Here is an 8,625-nt window from a genome sequence, read left to right on the forward strand (position 1 = left end):
TGTGTGTGTGTGTGTGTGTGTGTGTGTGTGTGTGTGTGTGTTGGGGGAGGGGAGTGGGGGAGAAGTGCCCCTTCCCCTAAGCAGTTTCTAATCCCTAAGGTCCCCAACAAAGTTTACTTATGGTTTCCTTTTGAATTCTGTGAAGTTAGTATTATTATTACTATTTTAAGTGAAGGTTTCTAAGAGTCACAACTTCTCAAATATACGTGCCTCTTGAGGGCATTTCGACAATTACCTTGCCCACTAACTCCCCTCCCTTCCCACTGGAAAAAAATAAACTTAATTTTTCAGTAGTTGCCTTAGGACAGGTCGTTTACAAGTCACTAATGTGAGGGAAGAAAGGAAGAAAGAAAAACAAGCTTGGCATTTCTCATTGGGACTCCGCGTGCTCTATTACTGAAATGTGCAAGATGGATTTTTTTTGGGGGGGGGAGGGGGAGGCAGGGCGCTGGAAGAGTGCTTTTGAACCGCGCTGCCCTGTTGCACGGGGCTGACCTTTGGCTGACACGGCCTCGGAGCGGGCCGTTCGTTAACGAGGATTTGATACATTAGACATTCGAGCTGGGCGTGTAAACCCACACTCTGAATCCAGATTTCGCTCAAATTAGTATACGAGGAAGTGATCTTTTTAAGTCCTGAGGCTTAACCAAGTGTCAGGAGAGCCGATTGCTGCCTGAAAAGGGCAGCGAAGAACACTGGGTAAAAGGCACATTCCTAGCTCCTTAACAAACAAAATAAAACCCCTAAATTTTCTTTGAATAATTCCTGAAATCCTCCAAGTTGCCACTTTTAAGTAATGCTTAAAATAAGGCTAATCATCTCGTTCTAGTGAATTCTGTTGTATTAAATCCTAACGCGAGGCAAAGTTGTGAAGACAGTGTCACAGTTATGGATATATATATATATATATATATATATATATATATATACACACACACACACACACACACACACACACACATACACAATATATTATACATATATACATAATATATACATGTGTATAATTTTTTTCTCTTTTACTCTCTGGAGATGCTAGAATGTGACAGTTTATATCCTTCAGGTAGTGGGGCATATACGGAGCGGAGAGTCACAGATTTTAAAGCCGTTTACAAGTTGACGCGTCTCGATTTAATTTGGTTCGACTCGTGTCCAGACTTCAGAGCCCAGAAAGGGAAGGCAGGCTGGCCACAGGGACCCCGGCCTGGCGCGCGGCGGCGGAACCTGCAGCTCCCCAGCGGGCTGCAGTTGGGGACTCGGCTGCGCAGTGGCAGTGGAATGGGAGGCCAACTGGAGGATGCGGCGGCTCCCGCTGTATTTACTGATTTGGGAAAGGTATTTTATTTAAGTTGGCAATAGAGCTCCAACTTAAAATTTAAAAAAAGCACCCCCCAGAAAATGTTTTTCTTCTCTTTCTCCTAATAACAGAGCCCACGAAGTGCTCTGAATTGTAGAGGGGGAGAACCGCTCCTGCCGGAGTTCCCAGCCACTCTTAGGGGGGAAGAGGGAAGACGAAGGGAAATCGTGTTCTTGCTGTGTCCCGCAGCCCTGCAACGGCGATTTCCTTCAGCTACTGTCCTGGGGGAGGATCGCAGCGACAGAGGCAGTTTTCTGCACCTGAGTGATGGCTTCCGCTGCTGGGTTTTGCTGGCGCTGCCCAGAGGCCGTTGCTGGGACCAGAATTTATTCCAGGCTAAAACGTACGCGAAGCAGTTTTCGGCCTCAAAGCTTTGCTCGGGGAGTCTCTGCCGCCACTCCCCTCTGTCCTCTGGATGTGGATACAAGGACGGAAAATTAAGCGAGAAAGGCACTATTTATCATGGAAAAAAAAAAGAGTTTAAAAGCAAGGATTCTAGGGGAGAGAAGTGATTCTCCCAGACCTGCGATGAAGAAATCCAGACAGGGCCCACGAGAGCTACAGGATTCATTCCAGACCGAGTTCTATAGACCTAGTCCCACTCACAGACTGACGGCTCGCCAAACTCGGGTCCCCGATCTTTAGGACAAGGGCAATTGAGCGGGTGGAACACTTTTCGGGACAGAGGCCCTGACCCCCTTTGGAGAAAGCACACCTCTCCAGAATCTTGAGAACGGCCCTGGCTTGGGAGGGTTGCAAAAGCTGGTCTTAGGGTGAAGAGGAGAGTTGGCGGAAGAGGGAAATGTTGGGAGAGGACGGAGAGAGGAAAAGTTGTGGCTGGTGGACTGCGAGATCGAGTTCACTTCCCCCCAGTGGCGGGTCCCAGCATCCTTCTTCCCCACGTTTGGAGCACCAGCGAGCGGTGTTTGGGGGAGAAACTCCCCGGATCACCGACGTCCACGTTGTGTCAAGTTTGAGGTAGAAAAGGCGGGTCTATTTCATTTTCAGTTCCGCTTTTGGAGTCAGTGGAAACAACCTACCGTTGACTTTTATAAAGAGTGGAAGGGACGAAGCGCCCGCCGCTTGAGGACTTGCCCGAGTTTCTTTGGCCCTCTGTCTAGACCGCCCACCCACGTGCAGCCCCGCGAGTCTCCCCCTGGCTTGGGGCCTCCACACGCGGTCTCGAGTCTCGGTGCCCGCGTGTGTCCAGAAGCAGCGGGCACTGCGGTTCCGCCTGCGGCAGGACTTTTTGGTGGGCGCGGAGGCAGCCCCTTTCGCCCCTTCTGGGGTTTCCTCCGGCCCTGCCCCGAGCTCCCTCCCTGCAGCCCCCGCTGCCCGGGGCCCGGCCACCCGGGGGCTGCTCTCGACCTGACGCAGGCAGCGCGGTCGCTGACGTCAGGGGCTCCCGGTGGCCCGAGCCCCGGCCACGAGGCACCCGGCGCGACCGTCATTAATTATCAGGCGCCAAATATTGTGAAGAAAGCTCAAGTTTTTCAGGCGGGAACTGATTTTGAGATTTATATGTATATATATATTTTGGTGTGGGGAGCGGGAAAAGAAGAGGAAAAAAAAGTGGAGTGGGAAACAATGATTCGGTTTCTCAAAGCATAGTTAGTAACTTCGCACCCTCCAGCGTCCAGGTCCGCCCCCTGGGTGCACCCTTCCGTAGGTGCGGACTCCTCATTTTGTACCTGGTTTGGGAGGTTCTTGGTGGACGCGCCAATATTTGTTCCTGCGAGACTCGCATCGACAACTTCCCTGTAGATTCAAGCTTGAGGAGTTCAATCATCTCCAGCACCCAAGGGGATGAGATGGGGGTGGGCATTGCGTCCTAAACCTGGATATAGGATGTTCATAGCACCCCTTCCATTTGGTTAGATCCTTAGCCAGAGATCTGATATTATTATTGTTGTTGTTGAGTAAAAAGAGGGGGGAAAACCCTACGTACACCGATAGGGCCAAGATAAATGAGCAGTGCAATTCGGTATCAGCAACGAAACCTTTCATTTGTAGCATCGAAAGCAGCTCTCCTTTTTTCTTTTGTTTTAAAAGGAATTAGACATATTGTATCTAGCTCAAAATAGAATTTTAAGCGGCAAAAACTTCCTCAAAATCACCCCAGTTCTTGGTTCTATAGCTCTAATACATTTTCAAAAACCCTTTCTCTGAGGATCACTGCCGAGTAAACAGAGGGCACAGCAGGGTCATTGTGAGGCGAATTCTCTCTTGGGCTCTTCCTTGCAAAGGGAAAAAAAAATCATGCAGTATGATAAATTCCACAGGTGACGGTGAGGTGATTTTCTGAAAAAAAGAAGAAAGTGAAATTAGACTTAAACAAAAACCCAGCCAAATTAAGACAATTTTTATGTAAGTGGAAATAATAATCCACAAATTCAAACGTCCTAAATATTATCTTATTTGCCATAAATAATTTCCTTGAAATTGGCTAGTTGAATTAGCCATTTGGAAGATCCTGAATATAAAAATAAAACATATATATCACTGCATATAGTCGGTAAATAGAGGCTCTCACAAATATAAAATTATCTTCATACATATGAATACAGAATGTATTTGATAGTACCCATGGAGTCAGAACACAAAGCCTCTCTAGTTATATCTATAGGAGGTTAGAAATATCCTGAAAAGTACTTTAAATGGCAGGTAATTTGTTTAGAGTTTCACAGACAGAAGAAGAATGGACTGAACTTTAATTTTTCTTTTGAAACTTTTAGAGCCCTATAGGCAGCTTTTGATTCAGAACTGTGATGGTGACCATTTTATTCTGAAATCAGTAACTTATTTTTAACCAGTAATTATATGATAAACGTTTAACAAGTATATACTGATTTCTCAGAAGTGGACAGCAACTATTTTGTAAAATATGAGGAAAAATGGAGCTCATTCTTAAACAAAGTGTAAATATATTTGTAGTATTGAAATCTTTATGGAGAATTTTAAAAAGATTAAAAGGTCACATTAATAAATGTACAAAATTCCACAAACACGCACCAATAAAGATTTCCAGGAATTGTGTATTAAAAGTATTTGAAAAGAGATACCCTCACACAAAAAGAAAAATAAAAAGGAAACTTAGGGTAAATAAAAACAAAGGTCCAGGGTCCAACCTTTATTCTCTTTAATTATTATTATCTGTTTTTATGGCTTGTAATACCTAGACTTTTGTTTAAAATTCTAAAAGTGTGTGTTAACTGTAACAAAAAATATTTGAAGTTAAGGACAACAGTTAATCAGCATTCAACAACTTCAGTTTCTATTTTACGTGCTACTACTTTTATATACTATAAATATTTCCAGAGAGCTCTGCTCTTATTTGGTACAGTAGGATGAAATTTATGGGTCTAAGATGTTTTCTGGACTATGTATATTATAGTTTTCTGGACTATGTATACTATTATACTCTGGCTGAGAAAAACCTTAAAATATTCATTAGGTTAAAAAAGTCAGCTAATATTGTTATAGTTCCTGAATCAATAAATATTTACAGATTTAAGGCAATAATTGAATTGAAGTGCCAAATTTCAAGGTCATTATGTGTGTATGTGTATCTTCACATAGTAATTTGTACAAGTTGGACAGTATCCTATGGGGTTTATGTGATTTTTGGTGCTGCCTCAGTCATGATTTCACTTGCTGACCTGGTAAAGTCAGTTGATATCCTTGGCTCTTAGCTTTTTCACTTGTGAAATCAGTGCCCTAGATAAGATGCTCACTGAATTTTTATATAGTTCTTAAAGCAGTGGTCTTACTTACTCTTACTTATGGATTAACATTTTAAAAACTTTTAAAGGTAGAATTTTATTTGTGAAAAAATTAAATCAGGGAAATCTACTTAACTGATTTGGATATAAATGCAATCGACTAGCAATTCCTATTGTAAAACCTCATCATTAAGGGTTTTTTTGTGAGTCCTGTTTTAGAAATATGCATTCTATTAAACGGGGCAGGGTGGGGCGGCGGGGGGGGGGGGCGGGGAGACAGGAAACCTATCTTTCTCTCTTATCTTGAAAAGGAAATAACATACATTCCTAATGTTTTGTTTATGTGAATTACAAAGAATATTTTCATAAACCTGGGGCAGAGGGTACTTAGGAGATGGAAACATTATTAAATTCAATTGTTTAAGGGCATGCATTTGGGAATTGTGAACTTTAAGTTCTGGTCATATGCAAATATATGTTTGCTATATGTATTAATTCACTGAATTTACAAATCCCACTATGTAAAATAACAAAAATAAGAGGAAAACACAATTCTCCTGCGCACTCTTATGGCTGGATCAGTGTGAAGAGCTAAATATATTGAATATATTATTCAGTCTACAGGTTTTGCAGCTGTAGCTTGTTACTTACCTATCAGCTGACTGCATTTGACTGGACCAATTAATTGATTAATTAATTAAAGCAACAAACTTTAAAGTATGGTTGTTTTTATAGAGACTATGGCATTTCAAAAAAAAAAATTCCAAATGCTTTCTTCCCTCCAGGAATATAATAGGAGAGACACATAGAATTAAACAAAATGTAAGGTAAGATATGGTATTTGTCATGAGAGAGGCATAAACAAAATTTGATTGGGTAGTGTTTGATGTTTTGATCACTTGCTGATTTACAAAATCAGAACAAAATTTCACATCACAAACTTTTCCTTCTCTCTCCTTCATACTCTCTTTTCCTCCATTCCCTCCCCTTACCTCTTCCCTTTTCTCTTCCCCTCTCCCTGGCTCTGAAACCTAAGGCAATATGACATTTTCAAAAGACCTTTCTTGGAGTGGTGGCACTGGGTTTGTGAGATTGCTTCCTGAATCCTCTCCAGGCTTTTGTCTTTTGGGGGCAGTTTTGTCCGAGTGCCCATCTGTAGCCAGCTAACCTGGGCTCCCATAGATGAGCTTCAGCTCTGTGAATGCTGGGTCTTAGGGCTGGTCAGAGCTTTTCAGCTATGAGTGTGTCCATTTTTATGGCTGAAGTGGGTCAGACCAAGCAGAGACCAAGTTCTGACAACTCCAGACAAATATTTGAAAAGAGGACACTCGTCGCCAGGACATTCACACTTTGCAGAATTGTGCAGGATTTCTCTCTGTTCCATTATTTGTTTGATCTAATACAGATTCCCTTGTCACTAACAAAAAAGCCTTTTTCTCCTTTTTATGATGGTTCATTTGTTCATTTTTATTGTTTTAAAATTATTTACTGTAAAAATTTCGGCATACTGAATACTATTTTTTTATAAATTTTCTATCTGTTCTGAAATGTTAAGCGGTTGAGCCATGTTTTTCCTTTCCCTGAGGCTGACTTGATTCTCTGGCAGTATTTTCCAAGGAAATTTTATGTCCTCCTTATACTATTTCATAGTCACCCCATGAAACCAAGGAATAATTAATTTTCTCCAAAACGGGTTGCATTCAAGTGTTTTAGAAGCTCTAAGTAGGACTAACCTGTAGCTAATCAAAGATGTAGAAATAACTGGTCAGTTTATATGTTATTTCAGATTCCTCTTTTTTCTCCTTTGTTGCCGTTCCTTGGGTCAATTGGAAAGTGGCACAACCCAGACCAGTCTGATTAGTACTTGCTGGCTGTTTGGATGAGTAGATTCAGGCAGGAGGGGTTGCAAAATGTGTTTGAGGACTTGGTTTTGTCATTTTCATGTGATTCCTATCCTGTTTGTAAAATAAAGTCTTCATCTGAACAATTTCTAGCATATACAAAAGTAGAGAGAATAATGTAATAAATCTCCATCACCCAACATCAATATTTATCATCTCATAGCCAATTTAATTTTGTCTACATTTCCATCCACTATTCTCCCCCAGGATTATTTTAAAGCACATTCTAGACATATTATTTAATATGTAAATATTTATTATTTAACTAATATATAGTTAATATTTGCTACAAAGCCGAGTGGTTTTTTCAAAGCAACTAGTGTGTTTTTCTGAAACACTGGCTGGTTTGAGCTTTTAGGTTGCTATTCTTGATCCTTTTAACAGTTTTGCTTCCAATACCAGAGCCTTTATTAGCCACTGGAATCAAGGAGCTCTGTAGTTCTCAAGAGGAAAAGAATAATTCAGTTGATTATCATCATAATCAATGAAGATGGAAGCTTCAAGTGGGAAATCTCACAATTCCCAGAGTCTAGTAGTCAGAGTGGAATCAGAATAATTTGGTCAAAAGTTTCTGAGTTTGGGAAAATGTGATGACTATAAATTTCTTTTTTAAAAAAGTAATGTGAACTTGTGCTGGTATGGAAAAACCATTGTACTTGAAAAACTATCACCGATGTGCATTGGATTTCAGCTTCAAACTACCCAAGGCAACCCCCCAATTATCGATACAATAATAAATATGAATTCGTGCACTGTGACTTAAGTGTAATGTTTTCTTATCTCCTTAAATTGTATGCAGCCGTATGCTGTGGTTAATTTTTAAAAAGAGAGTACTGATCCCGTAGAAATCTATGCCAAACTATTTATGGATGAAATAGTATGATGTCTAGAATTTGCTTCAAATAATCTTGGGTGGGGGGTGGTGAGTGAGTGTAGGAAGAATCAAGATTTTTATTGCTGGGTGATGGGTACTTGGGGGTTCATGACAATATTCTCTCTACTTCTGTAAATAATTAAATTTTTTCTTAATAAAATAGTAAAAAAAAAAGCCAGGGAGATCCCACTAAAGTGTCTATCTATCCATTCATCTATCAGCAGAGAAGTCAAAAGTTAGAATGAAAATGTTTGGAATTTAAAATTTAAAAGGTGGAGGTTTATTTCCTTCATCTTGGACTACCTATGTGTATACTTGGAAAAGCCAATGAACCTCTTTTAATTTGGGTTTTCACATGTATAAAAATACTCCACCTGGTTTAAATAAATGCCAGTATTGTTCCAGATACCCCTATATGTTAGATATCAATTCCTAACACCTTGCAAGCAAAAATATTGCTTAATAATTTAAACTTGCAGTTACTTGAATGTTTGCCATTTAATTGTTTTGAGATCTATGGAAAGATCTAGTTGTTCCTTTCTGCTTGTAGTTGTTTTGTGCACTGATTATGATAGAACCTTTCTCAGTATGTGGGGAAAATAATGATTGCTATAGATTTTAAAATGAGATTATTGCTAGAGCATAATGCTGGGCCATCCTCTTTCCTGGTGGGATATGTGGACTCTTGAAGTTCAGGGTTAACCCCTACCTCATTGTTTCTTCCTTTATAGCATATCTGCCCTTCAGACTTCATTTCTGGGCCATTCCTGC

This window comes from Lipotes vexillifer, unplaced genomic scaffold, assembly GCF_000442215.2.
Source record: "Lipotes vexillifer unplaced genomic scaffold, Lipotes_vexillifer_v1.1 scaffold1274, whole genome shotgun sequence".
Lineage (NCBI taxonomy): Eukaryota > Metazoa > Chordata > Mammalia > Artiodactyla > Lipotidae > Lipotes > Lipotes vexillifer.